The sequence below is a fragment of the Drosophila mauritiana genome, chromosome X (assembly GCF_004382145.1).
Source record: "Drosophila mauritiana strain mau12 chromosome X, ASM438214v1, whole genome shotgun sequence".
In the NCBI taxonomy this organism is placed as follows: Eukaryota; Metazoa; Arthropoda; class Insecta; order Diptera; family Drosophilidae; genus Drosophila; species Drosophila mauritiana.
Genome location: NC_046672.1, coordinates 6,186,643 through 6,213,687, shown reverse-complemented (window position 1 = coordinate 6,213,687; position 27,045 = coordinate 6,186,643). Strand labels below are relative to the sequence as shown.

General features: G+C 42.6%; 1 protein-coding gene and 1 pseudogene across 1 annotated transcript in view; one reads left to right on the top strand and one right to left on the bottom strand.

Annotated features, from left to right (window-relative positions):
- LOC117147132 overlaps nt 1–17,276 on the top strand; it is an 86,770-nt gene extending 69,494 nt beyond the window's left edge. The window contains exon 9 of the mRNA XM_033313910.1: nt 16,308–17,276. The gene's annotated coding sequence lies outside the window, so the exon portion shown is untranslated. The remainder of the gene's footprint in view (nt 1–16,307) is intronic.
- A 3,736-nt stretch (nt 17,277–21,012) lies between these two features.
- On the bottom strand, nt 21,013–21,753 carry LOC117147517 (annotated as a pseudogene).
- Nucleotides 21,754–27,045: the final 5,292 nt, after the last annotated feature.

Sequence of the window (27,045 nt, the reverse complement as noted above, 5' to 3'; positions counted from 1 at the left end):
ATGCCCAGCTGGTGACCCATATTCAAAATGCAGTAACATGATCTATTAATTTTTATTACCTACAGTGAGTGCTAAATGCAAACTTGTCAAACTTGGGAATTTGTGGAAATATTTATTTATGGAACTAAATGGGACGTTCAACTGATTTTATTTAAGCAAGTAGAGTATAAATATACGCATATTTATTAAAACAAGAGGAGAGGCACAAAAAAAGAAAGAAACAATGAAAACAATTGGTATAATTTATCTATTTGCAATCCATTGATAATCTGCCTTGATTTTGCTCAAGCGAGCGTTGCAAACTGCTCCACATAGGCTTTTCATCGCCGATTTTCCACCTCGAGTTTCCATTTCAAGGAAAATATGCAAAACAATCATTGCCGGAGCCAATCCGCAAAGCCAAATAGCCGGGCAAAAAAAGAAAAACAAACTGGCTGGAGGCGAAACTTGGAGGGATGGGATATATATGGAGGATGTATATGTTTATATGTCTGTACGAGTATATTTCAAAACCCCCTATAAGTTCACCAGGCTTTTCATTTGCTCTACTCGTTTTTGAAGCGGCTGGCTTATTTTATTATTTGCTGCTCCTCCTGAGCACAAATACATACATATAGCTAGCATTTTTTCCAGCTGCATTCTGTGGCGGAAGTTCATTTGAGGAATTCCGCTTTGGCATTTCAGATGTGCCGCCGTTCATTATTTTGCTTTGCCATCATCGCCTTGGCTTTCACCTGGCTTTCACTCGGCTTTCGCCGCCACCCCTTCTCCTTGCCATGGCCAATCGGCGAGTGAATAGTCTGATTTATAATGATTAATGCCCTCGAGTTATGTGTCCGACATTTGCGATTGAGATGGAGATGGAAATGGTGCTGAAAGCGCCACGAGATGCGGATGCCACCGAAGTTGGCCAAAACAATTTGCGGCCACAGCTCGTTGGCCAAAAATGACAGTGTGTTTGGTTGCTTTGTCTGTTTTCATTTTCATTGTCAATGGGAATGTGAGTGTGAGTGAGTGTGGCCTCGACTATGAATGTGAGTGTGGGGTTGAATGTGGGTGTGAGTGCGGGTGCGGGTGCCATCAGAAGTTTCATCAAACTGTATTTCGCCGATTTCGCGGTTTTGGCGCAGCTTTTCAGGAGATTTTCCGCCCCGCAAGAGCAGCCTGCATTCGCACTGATAGTGCGATAAGCAGCTTACCTCTATGGGCCATTTTCACCTGACTGATTGCATCTGGCCAGGCTGTACTGTACTGTACCGAACTGTACCGACTAACGAAATGGCCAGCGAGTGCCAGTGTACTTCTAGCCAAATTCCTTTTCGACGTGGAGCAACCACCCAAAATCCAAGTCACCTTGCGGCGATTTCCATTTCGCCGGTAAACGCTGCTACCATTTCAATTTTCGTTTTGGCCATCATAAAATATAATTGTTTTTCCACTCGCCCCGAAAGTGAAAAATAAACTGCCAATTCCACATTGGCGACTGGCTAACAATAAGCTACACCAACAATAGCAACAACAACAACAGCAGCAGCAACAATGGACAGAAGTAAGCTATTTGTTTAACAGCTGCAAGTCAGCAGGAAAATAAAAAAGAGAGCTGGGAATAAAGCAGCCCGCGAGCAGGTGAACTGGGTCCAAGGATTCGACGAGCTGATACCCTTTATTTTTATTTCAGGATTATAGCTGTTGAATGAATATATAGGAAAGTACATAGTCGATGGATTTAATGATAAGAGTACAGAAAAAGTGTTTTTTCTTTTGAAATTATATAGTACACTGGACTACAGGGTATGCGAACGTGGGGCAGCGAAAGAAAAATGAGTGTAGCGCCTTTTCGGCGGAACCGTGCTTCTTGTTCTGGTTCAGCTGGTGATTCTTGGATGGATGCTGAGACCGCATTTATGGCCCACCGGATTCCACTCTTATAGCAATACATATAGGCTATATATATATACGTATATATAGCTATATACGATGGCCGTTTCCTACGATTTTTACCTATGTGCCGTCGGGTCGGACACGGAATTCATTTAAAATTTAATGACCTAACCGTTATTGTTGCTTTTGCCGGTTGCTGCTTGCTGGTTGTTGCTTGTTGTATGTTGGTTATATGCATGTCGTGCCACCAACAACAACAACGCCAACAACATCGAAGCAATATTAAAATTCATTAAAAATTATTTGCGTAAAACGCAATTTTATTTTTTCATCGCCACAAAATGAGGGGAAAAAAATAAAACGCCAAGGAAGCTACCGAAAAAAAGAACAAAATGCAAAAATTGCAAAAAAAAAAAAAAATAAATAAGTGGATGTGGAAAAAATGGGAGAGGGAAAATATAACACGGGCATAAAAACAAGCGGCAGTGAAAATAAAGTACAACACTTCAAAATGGAACAAATAAACAAAAAGCAAACGGATCGGAATTCTGGACGTGGAGTTCCATGGAAATATGGTTTTGGCATGGTGTCCGGTGTCCAGAGACCAAGGGGGCGGGGAGGCGGGGGCAAAATGTCCATGGGCGTGGTGGTGGAAAAGGAGGCGTGCCCCATGAATGGGGAAGCCCCTTTAATTGAATTGCCTAAAACACACGAACTACAAAGCAGTTGTTGTGCTCATTGAGCACACTATGCAGTGTTGCAAACTTCTGACATAAAACATATTCCTTTTGCTTAGCATTTCGTTATTTTAACCTTCATTTGCTTTTTCACCCTGCAACTCTTAACGAGCTGCTACCATACTTTTGTAATTTTATTCGACTAAACCCACAATTCCCATTTTATTTAGATCATTGTGAAATTTATTCGAAAATTACCCTCAGCTACCCAACTCAGGCGTTTTACGATCTGGCCAGTGTTGCAAGTTGGCCAAATTTACGATAGTTTTTTGTGGCCGGCAGTCCGCTTTTTCTGTCCGCTCCATTCATTCAGTGGCCAGTCTCGATTAACATTATGCTTTGACTGGCAGCGCACTTTGTGCTTATTTGTGCTTGAACAACACCGATGGTTACAACCCAAAAATGCCGTTCATAGAGTCCTCATCCGGTGGTGGGCACTAAAAAATTAATGAAAAAAATTGCACCACACACGCACACATGACGTACATATAAAATTAAAAAATTTATTGCTTTCGCTGATAGGCATACACAGGCCATTGGCTGCCCTGTAACGCCACGCCCCGCCCGCCCACTTTGCCAGTACCGCCCCCTTTTTGCTGCGTCACGCAAATTAAAAACACAAAATATGAAATGTACGAAGAAAACGGAGGGTGGGGCTGTATGCAAAAATGAGCAAAAGAAACAAAAAATAATAAAGCGACCAGAAAGTTTTTAAAATATAGCGCTAGGCATTTATTTTTAACAATCCATGCATTCTATATAACCTGCGAAATGGGCGTTGGCGTTGGCGGGCGGGGGGCGTGGCACGCGGGGTTATGTGGTGCGTCCATGTAGACACAATAACAGCAACAGCTTTCACCTTGTCGCTTTTTCAATTTTCCCTCCGCTTCTTATTGACTTTTGGCGCTGCTTTTCTCTGGTTTGGTTTTTCCTGCGCATAGCACACACAGCACAGATATCGCATATATATATATATATATTATATTACTTGATTTGATTTTATTTTATTTTTATTTCGCTGTTGCCACTTGCAAACATTTCACAGTCTGCTGCCTGTTTTGAGCCTTGATTGTCATTGAGTTCCGGGAAAGTAGGCAAAAGTGGGCGAAAGTGGGTGAAAGTGGCTGAAAGTGACTGAAATGTGGACAGCAAATGGGGCGTGGGGATTGGGGATTTGTTAAGAAGTCGCGATTTCTGGGCTCATTAAATTTGACAGAGATTTGCGCCAAAGTTTCCATTTTGTCTGATCCTTGTCTGATTTTATCCCCGTACTTTTATGAGTGCCACGTCAACTTGATTGCCCGTACATACATACATACATATGTATGCGAAGTGAAGTGGGCGGGTCGGGCTGGTAGGTCAAACCACTTTGTCATCTAGTGCTCCGGCCGGTGACCAATTAGTCCACAGGTGACAAAAGAGCCACTCCCCCTTGCAAGCCCCCGGACACCGGACAAGCGAGTACAAAAGGGCGTGGCTGATCCAAAAAAAGAACAAAATAGAAGGAGAAAGTACGTGGCAAGTGAAAGAAATATGAAAATGGCAGGCGAGCGTTTTCCCATTTTCCCAGCTAAGCCTAAAAGGCAAAGAGTTGCTTCTTGATTTATGCGCCCAAAAAAGTGCCCTACCAAATATGATATACCTAATAGTATATATTGCACTTTGTTAACTCAATAAGCGGTATGAAATTGCTGGCTCCTAAATGCTTGGGATTAATTCTGTATACATATTTACCATTGAAAAGCCTGTCCATTTCTGGATGAACCACCGAAACTTTCACTGGCAACAAGTTTTGGCAACTTGAAAATTCCCAAAGCAAAGGAGGAAACGAAGTTTTCGCCAATGCAACAACTCAGCAAAATCCTGCTAGCTCAACAACACACTTCTGATGTTAGTTACTCTGGGGGCTGCGGTACCCAATGTTTCGCATTGGCGATGGGTGTCTTTGGTTTCTGCTGAATATGTGACATTTATGCATTATTGCTTAACAGTCGTTGTTGTAAGTCCATAAGCCATGTGTTATGTAACTTCGCGCTTATAAATCAACATACATGCCAGCTACTTACGTATACGTAATGCCAAGCATTCGCATTGCGTATACGCACCGTTGCTTGGTTACTTTTCGTTTCGATACGTTGATAGCACTCAAAAAGGAAAAACTGAACATGTTAATTACTCTATTAAAAATTGAATTAAAGTGTAATATGAAGACTTTGAAAGGCTTTAAAGAGGATTTTGGCATTAAACAGGCATTGCACTTCCTTGTGCAAAAATCATCGAAATAAAGAACAGTGATTATCGGGTATCACGTAGTCGAAAAACAGGAATCCAGACTTGTTTTTCTGAACGCCCCTCGCGTCGGACGCAAGGAAACAATAACAAGCGGAAAAAACAGACGCAGTTCGGCAACGCCATTGTTACCTGTACAGGTGGACGTGTGTGCGCGCGGACAGAGATGGCGATGGCGAATGCGATATTTCAGTGCGTTGTGTGAAAAGCAGCGTAAAAAAAAGCTTAAGCTAAAATGGGATTAGAAACAACAGAAGGGACGGAGCAGAGCGGAGTGGAGTGGAGAGGTCCTGCGCAAGGAAGAGGAATTTCTGGCTACCTGGTCATGGCAAAGTGCTTATTTGCGTGTGTGTGTGTGTGTTTGTGTTGTTTACTCTGCAGTCGCTGTTGTTGTTATTTGAGTGGCCACACAGCTGGCACATCCAGCATCCAGAATCCTGCATACAGCATACGCACTCTGCCAGCAACAGGAGGAAAGGAAAAAATTACCCAAGCTCACCTGAACTTACCTGCGGATAACAGGCACGCTCGCAATTCGATGAGAAAAAATAGAAGGCCCTAAAATGCATTTGGCAAACGCCAAAGACCCTAACTTTATGAAGATATCAAGCAATGCAATAGATAAGCTCAAAAGGTGCACAAAATCAAGGGAAAAATACGGAAAATGCTATGGAAATTCAGAATAGGAACAAGAATGAATGAATGAGAGATATTTTCTTATCTTATCTTCTTATAATATCTATTCTCCATCGCCAGTCCTGTGAACCTAGGGCATTTGCACCTGCGACCTTGTCTCGTTCGCCAGCTTCTATTGTTTCTTTACATTTCGCTTTCCTTTGTACTTTTCCCTCGTCTTTTTTTCTTTCTGCCGTTGTGTTGCTAACGAAATTATTTAGTAGACCCGCGTGGCTGTCAGTGGGGCCAAAAAAAGAAGAAGGGAGCACGGAATCTGCCACAGGAAGGACGAAAGCTGTCCGGACTGGCAGAGAACGGGAAAACAGGACATTGAGTGGCAAGTAGTTCATCAGGTCTTGTTTCCCCTTTTTTTATATATACGTGTACCACTACTGTCTCCTCGGCGTTTCGCATAAAAATCGCATTAAAACTAAAGTCAAAGTTGGTTTGCTTGCCGCCCCCTCGGTGACCACGCCCCCGCTAACAAAACGCAAAAAACCAAATTCATGTTCACACGCACAGCAGCAACAACTGTACGAACACGGGGGAAAATCCATGGAGAAAGCAGGGCTAACTGCGGATTTTGTCCTTTCTTTTTATGGCAACCGCCCACCGCCCACAGTGCCCACTTGGCACAGTGGGCAAAAGTGTTGCAAAACTGGGATTAAAAAGAAATATTTTATAAACTTCAACATTTCTCCTTCTTTGACAATAAGGCTGCTTAACTTATAACATTGCAAAGGCAATCATTTGAGTTATGTAAATCAGCTTGATACCACTGTAATCGCGCAGGCGGGTGTGTGTGTGTGTGTGTGTGTGTGAGTGTGCTCGAGTGGGTGTTTGTTTGTTTGGCCAGCTTTATTTTTTACCTTGCTGACTTCTCCTTTTTGGCCGGGAAGAGCGCCTTTTGATGTGGGCTTATCAGATATCAAAGCGCATAACTGATAATGTGGCAATTGGAGGAGAAACGCAGACAACAGGTGGTCGGTTGACTGGGTCGAACTGGCGGGCTTACCGCCCGTGGAATCCCAACGAGCATAAGTTCCATGCTGATTACATCTAAACTGAACTGACTGACGGGCAACACGAAAACAACACTAAAGTCAAAGGCGAAGTTCAAACAGTGGCAGATACATAGGATCATCCATGGCATTTCCTTCCTTATCGAAATGCTGTCGGGTTTTCTTTTGTCCGACTTACCTTTGCGGACGTTTCACTCTGTATTCATTTGCCCTTTTTTTTGTGTGTGAGGGGTGCAATGGGCGGGTGGGGGAGTTGGCCAGCAATGTAGATACACATCCATCAAATATACATGTGTTTTCTCTAGAAATATGTGCACGAGCTTATTTATTGCTTCTGGCACCTTCTCTATTTACATCCCTATTTTTTTTAAGCAAAATCAGTATGTTGGCACTTCTGGAATTTCTCGCATATTATTCTCTATTTTATATACAAATGGTGAGTGTATTAGGATATACAAAATGAAAGTACTTCAAGGATATTATACACAAGGGTATTTCGAACTGTGTTTAAAATCATTTCGTGCTCGTTTTCGTACTTCCCCATTTTGATGATGTTTTTTTTTCTTTCGGCCGGGTCCTTTTTGCTGATTTGTTTACGTTGATAATGATTACAATGCTGTTGTGTCGCTGCTGTTTTTCCGGAGGCGAGGCTTTCCTCAGCAACCAACCCCACAATAACCCATCCCCCCTCTAACAGCCAATCCCCCCTTCCATAGAGCCGCCTTGATTGTTTTATGTGCCGCTCTCATTATCGCGGCCATCTTTCAAGCGTTGCCGGCATACGTTAGTTGGCCTAAACTTGAAAAGCTTCCAGCGGCACACAAGTGTGGCCTACTTTCCGGGGAGGAGGGACACTGGGGGCGGGAAGGAGCGAAAGGACACAAGAGCTGGGGGGCTTAGAGAGGGGTGGTAGATGTCTGCCAGCAAACATAAAATCAGCTAAAACGTTGCCACAGCACGGCACACACACACACACACACTCACACATACGCACACCCATATAGTGGCACACAATTTATGCCCCTTTTTGCGGAAGCCTCAACACGGCCTGTACACCTTGCGGCATTTAATATTTGTGTTTCGCCCGGCACACAGGCATTTTCCACCCATTTTTCCAACCATTTTCCACCCGCCCGCACCTGAGCTGCTGGCTTTTCAAAACAAAAAAAGGAGAAAAAAACCAAAAAATACAAAAAAAGAGGGGCAAAAATGTTACCTGCCCGCTTTTTTCGTGCAAATATAATAATGTCAGGACTGCGTCGACTTGTTTACGCTTTGGCGAAGGCTTTCGCTAAGGCAATTTATGATTGACCGCATGTCCTGGGGGCCAAGGACCTGCCTGGCCGCAATTGAAACTTTAGCGCAAGCACGTGCCAAATGTTTTCGCTCCCGGCTTGCGACGATTACAAAGCCTCCAAACTCCCACGGAAAAGCCATTGAAACCCATCCGAAAAAACAGGCTTCATATATATGTATATATATATATATATATAGTGCATAGTAATTACGTTTTCGCAAAAGGTGAAACTTCAACCGACTTGCCGTTGAACAAAAGGGACCCCACAAGAAATGGCTGAAAGAGCAGTGTCGTCGACTTTTTGCAGCGTTAATTAATTTGTATACTTTCGGCAGCACGTATGTCGCAGCTAATAAATACAAAGTTTCGCCATTGTTAATTTTAATTGGGAAATATGAAAAAGAAAGCAAGTAAATGACTAAATCTAACAAAGGATTAAGCATATATTCCAACAGCAATTACAAACACACAATTAATCGAGCTTAGTACATCGAAAGTGGTGTGCACAAGTCACTCAAACGAATCCTAAAAAAAATCATTTTAACCATATTTGCATTTGATAAAAGGTGCACTATCGTGTGGAACAGATGTCGCACACACATTGCACTTAATTAACCCACCTGTGGGTGAACCGTTATGGCCAGCAAATCCGGGTCGTAAATAAAACAGTGCACTTTTTGTGGTCATTGCGTCGCTTTAGTTCTGTTGCCAGTCTAAAACTGAGAGCAAAAAAAAAAAAAAATTAGAATAGCACGATAAGGAGTCACATAAATTAGCGACTGTAACTGCCATTGTCTGTTGAAATTAATTAAATTATCATTGTAATTGATTGGCCTGCAATGTCAATTTGGCGCAAACACAGGGTCTCACCAAATCCGATTGCGCATTCCCCAAAGATTGATCCTGCGAAATGAAGGGCTATGTGTGCGTGTGTGTGAAGGGTTTGGGCCAAATGGAATTTGAAGCATCCGATAAACAATATATTATATTTCTATAAATCAAACTCGCTGCCAAGCCAGTTAGTGCGGAAAAAACTGGGAAAAATTGAAAATAGAAGGAGCGGAGGAGGGAGTAGGGAGGATAGGAGTGAGTAGTCCCTTAACCGAGAATATTTATAAACCCTCGTATGGGTGTAGTAGTCGTAGTCGTATGAGTATTCAAAGCGCAGCAGGGAGAAAATACAAACAGCAACGAGGATACGGCTTTGGCACAAGATGAAGAAGCAGCAGCAACCACAGCAAGGACCAAGGACGCACCAGGACCAACGGCGATGGGAAGGACGGGAGGAGGACGAGGAGGGGATCAGGAGTGGAACAGACAGAGTGACTGGGACTCAAATGGCATTTCGCAGACAATATGCAAACATATAGCATACTAGACATGCTTACAACCAGATACCTTGCCCGTCCTTTTAAAAGAATGAAATAAATGGGTGGGTTGGGCGGAAAGGACGAGCGATGGGCGGGGGCCAGAGGGAGCCACATGAATATTGAGAACTGCGATTTGATTGTATTGTATATGGTGAAAAAGGAGCAAAATAAAGCGGAGTGGCATGCACCCCACCCCATTTTGTGTTAACTACGGAGATGCTGGGCAAACGCCTGCCAAATATGCTGCATGACCAGCCGACTTTCCCGGGGATTAGGAGCATGGACCACATAACTCCGAAGTTAACTGATAAGTTTGTACCAACTGCCCAAAAGGACCAATTTTGCTCTTTTTGGTCGTTCGGTGGTTTCTCTCTGCTCAGATTTTGCGACAGTGCGTTTCAGTAGTGTAGTGCTCACTTGCTATTATGGCATTAAATTACAGATATTCGATTCTTTCCTTTATGCATTTTATGCTAAATCAATAAATCCAATATCTGCGTTACGCTCGAACAGGAGTGTGTGGCATCAATTATAAACGTTATGCATTTCGTACTGTTTTCTGCAATAAATCTGCTAGACGATGGCCCAGAATTGCATGAATTGCTTGAACTGATGCAATTATCGCATGTCTGAGGCATTTCAAATATTCCTGGATAAATTAGCTGGCTGCCGGATGTACTCTTCTTCAAATGTGCATGCGCTTGTATGTGTGTGTGTGTGTGGGGGTACAGTACGCGCCGACTTGGCCAACTTCCTGGACTGGCTGAGGTCCTGCCAGGACCGCCCACTCTCGACCGGGCCATCTATCTGCTATCTACAATCTGTGGCATATGCAGCAGCAGCAGCAGCTACGTGAGTGTGTGAAAAGCACACACACTAACTCACAAGCACACACACACACATACATGCATATGTACATACGCAGAAAGTGTGCCAGGCAGAGGGTGGCATTTTTTGCCACTCGACTCACACTAAACAATTTTAAGGTGCGGTTGCCACTCACCACTCACATCGCGGGTACTTACTTGGCAAAACACTCGTATATTTTTTATTGCCGCAAGTAGAGTGTCCAAAAACACCCGGGTGCCTAGACACCCTGTGCTTAGCGGGTGCACTTGCTGCAGTTCTCTGGTGCCAGGATTGTGCAAGCCGAAGTCAAAGTGTTCTGTCCACAAAACTTTGTGCCCGGCTAAGAGGCAAATCGAAGAGGCAAGCCGAATGGAGGTGGCTGGAATTTATTCCGTATCGCAGTCATATATCTTCAAGATGGAGCACCCACATACACTCACACACACACACACACACACACACTTACCCACACAAAGGCGAGCAAACAGAGCAGAGAGAGAGCAACAAATTGTCATGCAGTGCAATGCAAAAACAATTGCTCGTGGTCGGACATCAACAACATCATCAACAACAACGCAATGGATTGATAAACATAGACAACAGACGCCGCATGCACTGAAAAAAAAAAACTGAAATATAAGTTTCGAAGAAGAAGGGTTGCCATTTTAGATAACTTCTTTATTCTTCAAAGTTTTTTAAGATCAAAACATTTGTTCTAAGCTATAAAATAACCAAACGCTCTTCAAAAGTAAAACAATAATCTGTTTCGTTATCACTCCAATAACTATCTCATTTTTCTCGGTGTCCACATTCAGCACTTCCACACACACACACCTACAACAACTCGAGTGTGCGTGTGGCTCCAGCAGATTGTGTGTCATGTTCGAGTGGAGCAACTTAAGCAGTCAAATAGTTTAGCAAATTGAATTAATAATATTTTGTGGGCGGAGTGCAAGGGCGGGAGGCGGGGCGGTCCGATGGGCGGCAAGGGGCGGTATCTAATTGTGGCAATAATCAAATATGGTTGCATACTTTGGGACAGATTGGGGCACTCGAGTGCCATTCAATTACTCCACTTTCCCCACAAAGTTCCAGCATCGTCGCAATTCGATTGTCCCGCAATTGTGCATGTATTTTTCTTTGATTAATTTATTTATCTTCCACCCGGCATCATTTTGTATTTATTTATTTATTCGCAGACGTACAATATCTTTAAATGGGGTGCATAAATTCGACTGTATTACTGTATGAGCAATTTATTATTAATCAATATGTGGGTGGCATAAATACTTGGACATCTTATCAGATTATGGTACCAATCATTGCCGGCAATCAAAGAAATTTCATGGGGATCAAGCTCACGAAAGCATCGAGTCTTGTTAATAGTTTGTACTACAATTATTTTTCAATTAAAAAGATATTTTTGATATTTCTATCCTAATTGTGTAAGAAATGCTCATTCCATTTGGGAAATGGAAATGGCTCTATATTGCATTTATGATTCGATTCGATTTGAATGCCCTGGGAATATGGCTTCTGTAAAACGCATTCGCATTAGTTTGATGTTGTAATTTCGTAGACTGCCACAAATGTGACACATTTGGCCAAAATGAAAACATTATATCCAGCTGGGTTTCTGTGTGCCTCTGCGAGTGTGTGTGTGTGTGTGGTAGTATCTGTGTGATGGCATATGAATGTGTGTGGCATTTACTCAGCTAATTTAAAGCTTAAAAACATCTTTGGCCAGCAATGTGAACAATGCCAGTGGCCAAGGGCCACTCGAGTTTACCTGAGTGGGTGTGTTTGCGACTGTGTGTGTGTGTGTGAGTGAAGGGGTTGTGCTTTCCCCCTATCACTCTCTCTCTCTCTCTCTCTCCTTCTATGTGTGTGTGTAACTATGGCAAATAGTCAAATGCAAACTATTTACCACACATTGAACAACAGTTGCATAACGGACCAGGTCGCCTTTTCATTTCGGGGTCCCAGGGTTGGCAGCCCCTTTTCACACACCCACTACTACACCAATACCATGAAAAGCACCCGCAGTGAATGCAATTTTAACTATGTCACACACACACAGAGAGAGAGAGAGAGCTCAGAAAATGCGGAGTGGCACTCCATTAAGCATATAAGTACACCTATTAATGGTCAAAAAGGAAGCCAACGAGAAACCGACAACGACAACGAACCGAAATGAAAAACGAATTCAGAAAAACAGAAGAAAAAAATTAAAAAAAAGTAACCAAAGGAAGCAGGAAAGAGGGAACAATATTACACTTTATACTTTTGCCACATTACAAAATGGAATTTCCTTCGCACTGAGCGAATATTTGGTGATAGTAGAGTTTTTGAAGATAAAATTCTTTAGTTTATGAGAAATTAGCTCAATTACAAAAGGTCAGTACTGAATTGCTAATACTGAGTATTTTTAAAGTCTCTTACAACTTATCAACTTTAAGCGTGGATAACAAATATAGTAACCAATTAAAATAGAATTCGTATTATTTACTGATGAAAACCAATAAAGTTTCATGATAAATAGCTTGTTTGAGCTCATCTGGGAATGATAATATTGTTAATTAAATAATAAAAAGCCACTTGGCCATGATGTATTTACTACCTTTTTTTTTGGAGTGTTTTACTGGCACCACACTGATACACATAATGTAACTCATCTTAAGCACATTAAGAGATGTGCAGGACCCGCAGAAGTGTGCGGTCCTGAATCCGGAGGATACAGGAGCCAGGATGCTGGATACTGGATACTGGGTTCTGGATCCACCAAGGATAGATGGCGGCGGAGCAGCAAGCGGCACTTGCGGTCGAAAGGCAAACTCTGGGTTCAGTTGGTTGAGTGAATGGATTAAAAGTCCATCAGAATGTACATAAAAGTCATTGACTTAACAGCCGGGGTCCGGGGTTTTTCAGGGTTTTCCGGCTCTTCCGGCTTCTCGGGCACCGCGAGCGTCGAGGGTCGTCCAAGTTATGTGCCCCACCTGAGGGAATCCTGGGTGGGCATCATTACTATTATTTCCCAGGTTTTTCACCAGTATTTTTTGGTTTCTGCATGTGTGTGTTCGTGTGCTGAACGGCGCGTCACTTGCCGCACGACAACACTGGCGCTCGCGTGTGAAATTAAATTGTTTGTTGGTTCGCGGAAAATGAAAATAAACTTTTGTCTTCCTGCCGACGTTGTTGCTGTTGTTGCTGTTGTTGCTGTATTTCCGGCACGTGTGTGTGCCCATGTGTGTGGATTTTGCACGGGTAGACCGATCAAATGCTGCGACCACATGACTAATTGAGGTTGGGCCTTTCGAAACGTTGAATAAGAGTGCTTAAATCGGTTTGATCTGGAATTAAAACTGAATTTAGTCGGCCGATATGTATATATGTGTTAAACATTTAGTGTCACTTTTACCAGAATGGATAGCAACATATTCCTGTGTTTATTCCGAACTCGAATCTCCTATTATTTAAGCAACTCGTAATACACTTTTAATACGCTTAGCGAACCCCAAAAATGTGCCCTGTAATGCCAACTGAGATTATGTGGTCTCAAATGAAATTGAGCAACGAATGCGATGTGGGGCGCATCATTAAGATTAAATGGAAATGCCGCCAGTGTATGAACATGGACAAGTGAGCCTGATTGGGGCTCCTGCAAATTCGGGATGCGATCGAATGTCGGTCATCAATTTGAATTATTACCTGGCCAACATTTTGTTGGCCATGAAACGGGGCTTTTTGTAATGAGCCGAGCATGACGTTCAATGTTGTGCAATGCGGGACTCGTATGCAAAACTTAACGCCAGTCATTCAATTTGCCCGGCCCACGAAAAACCACGCCAAGTATTCCCGTCCGGCAGGTGCCTCTCCATTATGGAGTGTTCAATAATTATGCTGCGGTTTTGTTTCTGGTTTTTCCTGCTGCGGTCGCCGTCGTGCCTCATTGACCCAATGTCCTGTCCTGCAGGATGAGGATCCACCCATTACGCTGTCCGTCAGTCGGCAAACATATTAGTTTATTGGTGATTTCCCCAGTTGTATCCCCATCTCCATTCCCCCCGTTCCACCATTTTTCCACTCTCCGGCGGGAAAATCACGCGGCCTAACGACGCGAAACCGCAGGCTTAGGCAACACCATCCCAACCGCCCACTCATCCTTCAAAATCCACGGAACGCAAGTACGAAATGTATTTACACTGCAGGCTCCATTCAATAACAACTTACTGCAACTGTACATATGAAAGCACTGCGAGAAATGAATGTGTATAACGTATTAATTTGGCTCACTAAAATAAACGCAAAGCACCTAGATAGAAAATATATATTTGAATAATCAATGCCACACATATGCATTAAAAGCTAAATAATGATTTTAAAAATATATTTCAACTAGTTAATGAATTTGTTAAACTCTAAGTGCATCCGTGTGTGTGCATACATATGTGCTTGTATGAAAACCATGGTTATGCAAAAAGCGGCTCAGTGTCATTAGGTGTTCGGTTTGGCAGCAGAAACTGGGAGTTGAAAACTGGACGTGGACGAGGGGCCCAAGCCGGAGAGTTGCCATGTCATCGAATTTTCCGCATTTATAAACGCAATGTATTTTCCTGGAGCGCCGGGACTTTGGGATGCGAATGAATGGCAAAGTTATTATGTAGCCGCAAACGCTGCATTCCTCTTATTAACTTATTCAGCGTGCCGGCGCAATCAATCCGTCAATAAATATAGGCGGGGGAATTGCGGTGGAACGGTGTGGAAAACTCGAAACCGGGAAATCGGTGAAATCGGGGAAATCGGCTTTGGATCCCGATTCTCGGACGAGCCATCACAGTCACAGTCGCAGAATGTTCATGCATTTTGCGGCCGATTTCGGGGTATTAAGAGTCAGTTACTCGTTCACTGTGTGTTTTATGTGTGCTCTGCCTGCTGCGAAACCATATGCTTTGTCGGAGGATCATTTCATTCGGATAATACTCCCTTTTGTTCGCCCTCAAAATTGTTGTTCACTTTTATATTGTTGATTCCCCGGAAAATTACCAGTCCGAGTGTTCGAGCCAAGTCTGGAAGTCAATAAGAAATTTCAGGAATTGTGCGAGTTAATTCATAGGAATCCTGTGCGTATTTTTGGCACAAAAGGTGGAAGAGCTTAAAATCTCAGTTGAATTCCGTTGAATTGCGTCGCAGTTATGTAAGAACTACTTAGTAAATAATGCAGAACTGTTTTGCATTTCGGTTTCATTCGAATCTGATTTAAGTTCTATTGAATCATGTTTTTAAATTCGTATTAAAATCTTGCCAGACCCAAATGGTTTTGATAACTCAATCTAAACTAGAATTTCACCCACTATATATACATTAAATGAAAGCTAACGCTTGAATTCAAAAACTGGCCCATATCTAGAGTGGTGCCTAAGTTTGAGTTTTGCAAACAATAATTGCAGCGGGCGACCGCAGAACTTTTGTTTAATAGACCCAATCACACATTCAACGGGATGAAGAGGGCTCCTTGGGGGCAGAAAGGCAGGCTGTGGCAGCGGCGCACACTTAACTCAAGTTTCATTCAATTATTGTTAAGCACCTCAAGTTTTCTTAGCCGCACACCGCAAAACGCCCACAGTCGCCATGGGCGTGGCTTCCCCCTACCGCTTACCATTCGCAATCCCAATCCGAAAGCCAGGCCAACGCCCACCTTTTGGGTTTTGGGCCCGAAAACGAGGCCACTTGACAGCCAAGCCAGCGGAGAAGACAACCAACGTCACCTACTCAGCGGACCCGACAAACCCATAAACACCATGTCAGGAACCGGGCGGAAGATGACTCCCATGCGATGTGGGTGGGCTACCGTCTTTCTGGGCTCAGCAGCCGCACAAAAATGTTGTCGCACAATTTTCTGGCTGGCCAAAGTCTTCTGCACTGAAAAAAAAACCGCCAGTGTGGGAAGCAAGAATTTGTCGAAGTTGCATCTGAAAACCAATAGATTGGGTCAACTTTCGGTTCCGAAGTCGAAAGTCTTCCAATGAAATCTGGCTAATATTCTATCATAATACTTACCTTGTGTTACAATACCTCTGTAGAATGTTCTCAAACTTTGCATTTAGAAAATATTATTTTTATTAATATTATATTATAATACAATCTTATAATAATATACTATTAATTACATTTAATGTTATTCTTGCAGGAATTGTGCCCAGTGTATCCACACACTCATATGCTCATATGGCCAACTGGGCGAGAAGGGGAAGCGGGTGCCCCTGTCACACTTGGCCATCCCAAGCGGCAACCTGGCCAACTCCCGAGGCCTGACACCAATACTAATGCGTGCGATTAACATTCGGAATGGTCTGCTTCCAGACGGAGATTTGATGGTGGTGGTGGTGGTGGTGCAGCGAGGACGAAGGACGCAGGACTTCTGGCAATCGGCAGGCAATTGGCATGGACGCGACTCTGGGCTTTGGGCCACATACGATGGGCATTACCCGTCGTGGGGCTGCGGACACGGTCAGATGGCTGCGGTACATGTGTACATGTGTATCTGTGTATCCACACCCGCACTCGCACACACAGCTTCGCCTACACATGTTCCACATATCCCACATATTCCACACCCAGTTACGCATACACATGTAGAATCTAAGCCAACACGTACGCCCACGCATACACACGGCTGCATATGTTTGTTATAAGTCCCCCTGCAAATATGCGATAAACTACTTGCCACCTGGGGGGTTTCCCGGGCTCGGGCTTTGTGCGGCGCTGACGGTGGGTGGGTGATTCCAGGACCTCGGAATGGTGTCGGCTACACGAAAAATGGCGGCATGTCCTGTCTTGTTGCCGCAACGTGTGTCTTTCGATCGGATGGCAAGAGTGTCCGGAAATGGCCAGGGATGGCAAACAACGCGACGCTGATTCAATTGCACTGTATCCTGTTTCAATCGAGTGAATTTATTAGATTTTTCAGATTGCGAAATGAGTTCGAAAGAATGCTCTATTGCTAACTTGATATTAAGAGCCTTAACCAATCGTTGAACTATTGTATAACTAATTGTATAACTTCTGTACGCCTAAAACTACAAACTATATCCCTTTGTAAAATAATAGTAAAGCTCTTTACTTTAATTTCAATCACAATATACGAATAAAAATGTAATTCCGCCATGTCATTTCGTTTGCCATTTGGGTAAGTATGAAATTGGATATATTTAAGCCTTTTCACATTATTGCGTACGTGGGCTCATATTGTAACTGACCTTAAATAAAATATAAATAAATGTGACTGGGTATTAATAGTCTCCCAATTGAAAAGCAAAATGGCTGCAAATCGATGAAACTTTTCACTTTGAAGACAAAAAAATCCCCTTATTATTTGCAACTCTTTGAAAACTACCATTCAAATATGAACTGTTAGCGGGCTTAATTGAAAAATGAACCAAGTTCGTGCCGGCTTTTTCGGATGGTTCCCTTGAAATATGGCCTTTCAACCGGTTCCCAGTGGGGAATTCCCAGACTGCAAGTTGCCAGCCCTTTAGGAGGAAGGCAAAAAATGGAAACCATGTTGCCAGCGGCCACGTAGAAGGCATAACTTCGCTTCACTTTACGCCTATTTCACATAAAACTTACGATTACACAAAAAGAAAAAAGCGCAAAAAGGAAACGAAATGGGGCGGTGGTGAGTAGTGGGCGTGGCAGTTTACTTTAAGACTTCTTAGCGAAAAAGCGACACACTGGGAGTTTATTTTGCGGTGCGATTTGATTTTATGCAAATGATTTGGGATGGGATCGAAGGGTCTGAGGGGCAAGCAGAAGTTGCGACAACTTTCAGGCAAATCAATTCGAGCTTGCCAAAGTGACACAACTTTGAACACACACAGATACGCTCGCAGATATACTAGCTCACACACACACACACACACAAACGGAGGGCGAAAAGGATGCGAAAAGAAGCACGGAAACAACAACTCGGAAAAAGGAGAGAGGCGAGCGGGTGTGGAAAAGTGTCGAAAATGCGAGTCAAGGCGCCGTTTTTGCAATTTGTGTGCGACGCGATGTCAAAATACATTGCCAGCTACAAAAACAACAGTAGCAACAGCAACAAAAACCGCACATGGCAGAAAGTTAAAAAAAAAAAACGGGGAAAAAAATAGCAGAAGAGCAGAGAAGCAGCCGCATGTAAATGCCAAACGCTAGTTGCGGACAGTACGCGACATGAGTCTATTTAGCCGCAACACAACCCTTCTCGATTTACTAATGATTTGAAAATTCAAATTTTTGGCAAACATAAATATGCATGAGCACAGTTTTACACAGTTTGTATGCTAATCTTAGGGTTTTGTTCTGGGCTTTCTAGAAAATACCTTCCGGCTCACCTAGGAATCCCTAGGAGTTGTATAAGACGCTGAAACTTTGAAATAACTTATAGGTTTAAATTGGTGAGCTTGTGCCTCTTAAAGGTAAAATGTTCATTGAAACTGGCTTTCCATTTTTCGTATACGTAATAACTTTTCATGTGCAATGTGTAAGTATTTCTGTCAATTTTTCTTTTAGTTTATATAGCTTAGAACTTGGTAAGGAATTTTAGCTCATTGTTCCCATTTTCCTGACAGTCTTATGCTCTCGTCGCTCACTGTACTCCGCATTCGTTTTGTGTTGTTATTGTTGGTCTGCATACGTGTCGAGTGTTTATTTGAAGGTTAAAAATGCATAAACTTTTAAGCTCGCACACACACACACACAGCCACCGACACTAACACTAATGGCTTTAATTATTAATATTTCAGCGTGAAATTTAAATTCAAAGCATGACAGCCAGCAGAGCGAGAGAGTGAGAGGGCAAAATAGAGAAAGAAACACTCGGAATACGAGGCTACAATTTCCACCCCATTCACCCATTTCACCTAGTTCTTTCTCTTGTTTTCCCTTCGTTTAGTTTTGTTATTGTTTCTCCGGCAATATATTAAAATTCAATTTAATACAATTTCAATTGCTTGTGCGTGCCATTGCGATTGCGGAGGCGAGAAGGCAATAGTGGCTTTGCCGAATGGCGGAAGGTGATGTGTTTTGCACATTGGCGCCCATTAGTTGGCCAGAACGAGGGGAATATGACCGTAGAATTACTTAAAAGGCTCCGCGGCGCACCTACCACACTGTAGTCACTTGCTTAGAAAAGATAAATTGACTCTAGCCCGAGCAAATTAAATGGAGTGTTCATTGTCTCCAAGTCGATGGATATTTAAAAGGCAATGGATATGGGGACATATGTGTGGCTCTCAGGACTTTTTAAGTGTCCCCAAAGGGGCATTTTAAAGTGCCAGCATGGCTGGAATATAAATGCATTATTAATATTTGTGGACAGTTGAATTACCCATTCAGCGATACTGGGTACGACTAAGTCCTTAATTGTATCTATTTTTCTGTTCGCAATATTTCTTGCTGGCTCCCTCACCCGCCAGATACTTTTTTGCGGGTTATTCTGCTTTGTATGCAAAACGTGCAAAGTTCTGTTGTTGTGGGTGTGCTGTTGCTTGTGTTATTGTTGTTTGAAGTGCGTGTTGCATCGTTCAACGCTGGCGTTATTTATGCAGCAACAGCAATAGCAACAGCAACATGAGCGGAAGCGGCAACAACGTCTGCCAGTCGATCTATGTAGCCCTTTGCTGTTGTTTCTGTTTCTGCTGGCATTTAATGAAGAGCCCACCATCAACGCAGAATCGGGGCCTAGACCCACATCCACATCCACATCCCTGGCACATATCCTCGTCCGAAATTCGAGGCCATTCCCAGACATGTCAGTGTTGCTGTGCTGTCAGTGCTTGTTGTAATTTGCATTTCATTTTTCGCCTTTGTAGTGCAAAAATATCATTAAATTAAAGGGCACAAAATGAAGGAAGCAAAGTCCGAAAGGAGCCAAAATTCTGGCTCAGTATTTTGAATGCATCTTGTACGGAGAGTAAAGCGAACAAAGTAAAATAAATCAAGAAATCCAGCACACAAAGGCAGTGTGCCTTTTATCTTGGCTTTCCTTTATTTCTGTGTGGCTAAAAAAGCGATTAAGCTCAGAGTTTAATTCACATGATACTCATATGCAAGCCAATAAATGTCTGAGTAGAAAAGAAGTTACATTTTTTACACATTTTCTAAACAGATTTCTGTCGTAATTTAGTCAAATTTTAAAGCGCATCTGTTTTGAGCAGTTGTGCTGTCAACCAAAGTTTGCATTCCTCTTCACAGTTCGGTAGATACTAAAATTTTCGATTGAAAGTTGGATCATTATTTTTAATGTCTTGGTTAAAAAACCAATTATTTTGGATACATAGTCAGAATCACAACATAAGTCGATATTTTTGGTGGTATTTTGCATTATAACTTGGCTAAAAATGGTCGTAAAGTGCAAAATGTAGTAGTTTTTTACAGCTTATTACCTATACTAACAAACTCTATCATATTTTACCGAATTTAGAAAAATTTATTTTTGGCCAAATTTTCGCATTTTTGATAAGGGGTAACATCGTCAAAATTTGCGAAAAATGGCTAAAAAATGTAGTGCTAAGATTTCAACACCAATCGATTGGAAATCAAATAACGAGCTCAACGAGGTATGACATTTCATATTTGGACCATAATTTTTCTTGTTTTGGCCAAAAATACGGATTATTAATTCCCAGAAAATCAGAAAAACCACTTTTGTCAAAAAATCGATATTAACGATGGGTTTTTTCATCATAACTTGGCAAAAAATTGTCGTAAAGTGCGAAATGTAGTAGTTTTTTGCAGCTTATTACCTATACTAACAAACCATATAATTTTTTACCGAATGTAGAAAAATTAATTTTTGGCCAAATTTTTGAATTTTTTATAAGGGGTAATCATCAAAATCATCAAAATTTGCGAAAAATGACAAAAAAATTTAATGCTTAGATTTGAACACCAATTGACTGATAGCCTCTTTGCACCTCGTACGAGAACGTGGCCTGCGGATTCCGGATGAAGAGATCCATGCTGATGGCGAAGGCGGCCATGTCGATGGGCAATGGTCTTTCCGGTCGCCAAGCGGCATTGAATCCGGTCACCTTGGTGCCATCCTCAGTAAGCAGGGGTCGCTCCACCATCAGACCGCCGACCAAACCCACCGGCCAGACGCCCACGCGACCCCTTTCGATTTTGCTCATTTCGGCGAACAGTTCCGTGGAGTAGGAGTTGTCGTCGTCCATGAAGAACACTATAGAGTGCCGATCGACGTCGACATGGCTCCTCAACCAGGACAAAGCCAGATTTCTTTGCTCCACGCCTCGTGGCTTAATCCAGTTGGGGTCCTTGCCCTTCAGCTTGAACTCCGATGGCGTCTTGATGTTCATCAACGTGGAACGCTTCTCCAGCTCTATCCAAAAGGTTTCTGACCAGCTAGCCGTGGATACGTTGTCGTTACGGCGTAAATCGTGGGTAACGTGTCGTCCTGGACGAACATTCCCGTTTCGGTGCACCATCATCAGCACCACGAGGAAGACGATGATCAGGATGAGGACCTGGCGCGGGCGAATGCGGACATCCTGCGGCAGTTGGTAAAAACTCAATTTTGTTAAAACAAACAAATCGGCGACCTGTGTGTGCCTAAATAACGACATGCTAGCGGAACGAACGGTCGCACCATCAAGTCCCGGGCAACTATCGATATTCTTCATCTCCAATATCGTTACATTTAAGGTTTATTGTAGAATATGTATACTATATTTTAAGAATAAAAACAAAATAGACAACTTTTACCGTGTTTTATCATTATTATTACTATATTTTATTATTATATTATCTGTTAAATTTCAAATTCTGCAAAGTCTACTCCTGACATTCAGTATCTGAAATCTAGAATCTCCCAATTTGGCCAACAAATTGGGTAAGATCGGATCTGCATGCACCAGGCAAACAGAAATGCCAGGAAGTGGCCAACGCTCATTTTGCTCCCAGCAGACACCTTCTGCTAATTATGATCGCCTGGTGCGAACAAATGGGAAATCTGCCCAAAACCACGAAATTCAGGCCTTATTTTGTATGGCAAATCGGTGAAAATCCGATCCCATGTACCAGGCAAACAGAAATGTCAGGAAGTGACCAAAGCTCATTTTGTTCCCAGTAGACACCTTCTGCTAATTATGATCGCCTAGTGCGAAAAAATGGGAAATCTGCCCAAAACCATGAAATTCAGACCTTATTTTGTATGGCAAATCGGTGATAATCCGATCCCATGTACCAGGCAAACAGAAATGTCAGGAAGTGACCAACGGTCATATTGTTTCCAGCAGACACCTACTGCTAATTATGATCGCCTAGTACGATAAAATGAAAAATCTACCCAAAACCGCGAAAGTCAGGCCTTATTTTGTAGTGCAAATCCGTGAAAAACCTATCCCATGTACCAGGCAAACAGAAATGTCAGGAAGTGATCAAAGCTCATTTTGTTCCCAGCAGACACCTTCTGCTAATTATGATCGCCTGGTGCGAACAAATGGGAAATCTGCCCAAAACCATGAAATTCAGACCTTATTTTGTATGGCAAATCGGTGAAAATCCGATCCCATGTACGAGGCAAACAGAAATGTCAGGAAGTGACCAACGGTCATATGATATTGTTTCCAGCAGACACCTACTGCTAATTATTATCGCCTAGTACGATAAAATGAAAAATCTACCCAAAACCGCGAAAGTCAGACCTTATTTTGTAGTGCAAATCCGTGAAAATCCGATCTCATGTACCAGGCAAACAGAAATGTCAGGAAGTGATCAAAGCTCATTTTGTTCCCAGTAGACACCTTCTGCTAATTATGATCGCCTGGTGCGAACAAATGAGAAATCTGCCCAAAACCACGAAATTCAGACCTTATTTTGTAGTGCAAATCCGTGAAAATCCGATCTCATGTACCAGGCAAACAGAAATGCCAGGAAGTGACCAAAGCTCATTTTGTTTCCAGCAGACACCTGAAATAAAATAAAAACTCACACATTTTTTTCGTTTTTAATATTTTATTCACTTATATTGTATAAATAATATCGTATGCCTTAATAAATAAATAAATAAATAAATAATATAATAATAATAATAGCTTAATTTCTAACACGCCGGTCGCATTTCCGCTAGATGATGTCCTCCAGTTGCCTTCTGCCGGTGCCCGAGGGGTAGATCACGATGGGTTTTTTCATCATAACTTGGCTAAAAATGGTCGTAAAGTGCAAAATGTAGTAGTTTTTTACAGCTTATTACCTATACTAACAAACTCTATCATATTTTACCGAATTTAGAAAAATTGATTTTTTGCCAAATTTTTGCATTTTTGATAAGGGGTAACATCGTTAAAATTTGCGAAAAATGGCTAAAAAATTGAATGCTTAGATTTGAACACCAATCGATTGGAAATCAAATAACGAGCTCAACGAGGTATGACATTTCATATTTGAACCATAATTTTTCTTGTTTTGGCCAAAAATCCGAATTATTAATTCCCGGAAAATCAGAAAAACCACTTTTGTCAAAAATTCGATATTTACAATGGTTTTTTTCTTCATAACTTGGCTAAAAATGATCGTACTGCTTAAAGTTTAGCAGTTTTTTTATGCTAATAACCAATAGTAACAAACGCTGCCACTCTAAATAGTTACAGTTTTTAGAACTCGTTACTCAGACATTTCGTACACGTTATTTGAATTACCCTTTCGAGAACTTAATGTCCCTATGCCAAAATATTAAAGAGACATTGTGCGCAAGGACTTGGCCATTTAAGTGCGTGTTTTGAATGCATCTTGCAAAGAAAGTGAACCGAACAACGGAAAATAAATCAAGGTATTCAGAGCAGGCGCAGTCATACAAACACACTCACAATCTGCACTTTATGCACAACTTTTTGTTTTTCCACAGCTTCTGTGTGGGTGAAAAACTGATTTAACTGAGAGTTTAATTCATATGACACGCATATGCAAGTCGATAAATGTCTCTGTGTGCTGGCCTGCATATAGAATTTATATAATATTTTTGTTAACAGATATACTATGTGTGTGTGTGTATGCGTAAACAAACAACCGACTTACATAGGCGAACTGCAGCGTTGGCAAAACTTTATCAGCGGCAGGCAGCGGGGTCAGAGGTTAGCCATAAATATGTACGAGTGCCAATGTGGGTGTGTGTGTGTGCATCCAACTGGCTATGTACTAACTGAATCAGGTCAAAGAAAACACGCGAAGGGTAATAAACATGATAAATACTGGGCAAAAAGAACAGCAAGGGCAAACAATTTAATAAAGAACGCAAAATAAAGAAGCCGGAGTCCTGGACGAAATCTTGTTGAATTCGGATTGAAATCATAAAAGGGGTACTGAAAGAGCACGAGACTCTATTGCCCAAGTGCTAAATAACTACATTATTTTGTTGGCAGGACTTTCTCATCCCTGCTGGCATCTCTTTACTATTCTGTTAGTTGACCCATCGATTATTAACAGGTCCTTTAACCTGAACTTCAGCGGAATCCGAAAAGGGCGGACGACCAGTCGACGAAAGGATTAAGTCAGAGATAAACCCAATTAAAGCGGAAGTCCTCGGGCCGCCTCCAGCTGAGCCATCATTATTGTTCCAATGCCAATTGCAATTCCAATGCGAAGCTGGACAACCGGCCACGGGACAGCAACGGCAGCAGGAACAGCATCATCCCGAGAGGATCAAAAGGACGAAGGGGAGCACCAGCTGCAGCACGAGCAGGAACAGGAAGCTGGGAGCTGGGAGCTGGGAACCGGGCACTGGCAGCACACTTTGCATTCCGGCATTGCCGAGAATCTCAGTTTCAGTGCAATTAGCTGCGAGCTGGGAGCCGGGCTTAATCAAATGCCCAGCTACCTCGTCCTTTTCGTCCTTAGGGCGGTATACTGGTATGGAGCGAAGATGAAGAAGCTCTGGAAAAAGTGCAGAGCATAAAAATGTTTGCTTCCGGCCAACAATACAGAAGCCGCAATATTCACACTTTTACAGCTGACTGGGCACACACATCCCGACACATCCTGGCACATCCTGGCATCATGACGGTCCTGAAGGACGAAGCAGGCATACAAATGAAGAGAGCTGGCAGGCAAAAAGTTGCCTGAAGTTGCGTTGCAGCTCCCGATGAAGTCGTTCCAAATGAATATGCGTGCAGAGCCGAAAACAGGACAGCTCCTCCGCTCAACGAGATGCTGGGGACTCATGCCCATCCTCGTTCTCATCCCCACTCTCAGCCGAATCAGAATCTGAATCCTCATCCTTATCCGAATCTGAACCCTCATCCCCAGCCAAATCCAAAAGCCAGCTCCCCACTCTCCATCATTCATGATTGCCGCAGTCTGTGGTCTCATGATCGTAATTTACTATTCACAAAATATTCAAAACTGCTGCACAAGTGACACTCGAATGTCTTTTCGCAGTCCCACTGACAGACGCAGACGCATTCACAGTTGGAGCCATTTGGAGCCTGAATCCAGGACTCGGGACTCGGCATTCTGGTCTGGAGACATCCCCTCCCCGAGCTCATCATCCACATCCACATCCACACCCACATCCTCATCCTCATCCTCATCCTCGTCGCCATCGCCATCGCCATCCTTGTTGTCGTCTGTCAAGTGCCAAAAGTGCTTTGTGCCTTTTGCTTTTGGCTCTCCGAGTTTTATTGTAATGCTCTTTGTTCGAGCTGGCAAAACTTTGCCCCAGGTTCGTCATAATGAGAGGGGATAGTCGAGCTCAACGGCACCAAGGCGATCCTCGAATGGCGCACCTCAACCATAGGATCAATTTCTCGAAATCTCCGGAACACTTTGAGGAACATTCAGAATAAGTACGCACTTTGAATGTGCATGTGCAAGGGTTTTGTGAATTTAATCCAATAGATTTATCGCATTTAATAATTAGTTTCCCCAAATGAAACCGAATCTGCACAGCAATCTAAGTACTTCTAGGCAGTACAAATTAATTCGTCTAGTTCAGGCTTTAGGCTCCAGTAATTTCTTATCTCTGGTTAATATTCAATGCATTTCAAGTATTTTGGCTTTTGTTTGGCACAAAGAGCGTTTAGTGTTTGGCAAAAGGATTTGCTGCCTTGCCAATATGTGGCATGGGGATAGGGGATTTCCTGCACTTAACACTCAAAGTATGCGATTTTATTTAGGTATTTATTTATATGAAACTCTCCATTCTTGGCAGCAGCTCTATAGCTGGAAAATAGGGAAATAGCTATTTGAATAAATATTACTACCATCAACTTGAGCTGCTATTATTTCTCGCAGTATGGTTTCCTGCCAGGTGTAGTTATCGACTGCTCATTTTGACGATTCGGCTGCATCGCAATAACCCTTGGAGCTGTTGGGCTGCATGCCCTTTGTTGGACGAAATGAAATACGTATCCTTGGGACTCGAATGGCGGCCAGATGATAACGCTATCGAGTGTATTTGCTCCACTCTCCCCAAAATCGTTGTTAACAGGCGAGGTATTGTTTTCTTTGAGTTATGCGTACAGACAATGGACGCACTTCTGGCGCAGGATTATTAATCACGTTTGGTCCTTAAATTCCAACAAAGCTGCTGGGCGGCTCAGTGAGATGTAGCTTAAATGCCCGGCATTGGCTAATTTGAAATTTCCCCCAAAATCGCAATTCAAATATGAGGAACTAGAACAACGCTTTCTTTCAAAAATGTAATTTAGTGCGTTCGAAAACTTTAGTTCCTTCGATGCCATTCCACTTTTGTCGGACTTTTGCAAATGTTTTATTGTGTAAAATGCTCGTATTATTGACAAACAAGAAAATAATGTTTTTTATTTGCAAGGCACTCATTTCTTTGCCCCTCCTTCTCTGCGATTTCTCGGCGGAACAAGTCAGGGCAAACTTTTGGCTGATTGTTTCGACTTTCTCCCCCTAACCACCCC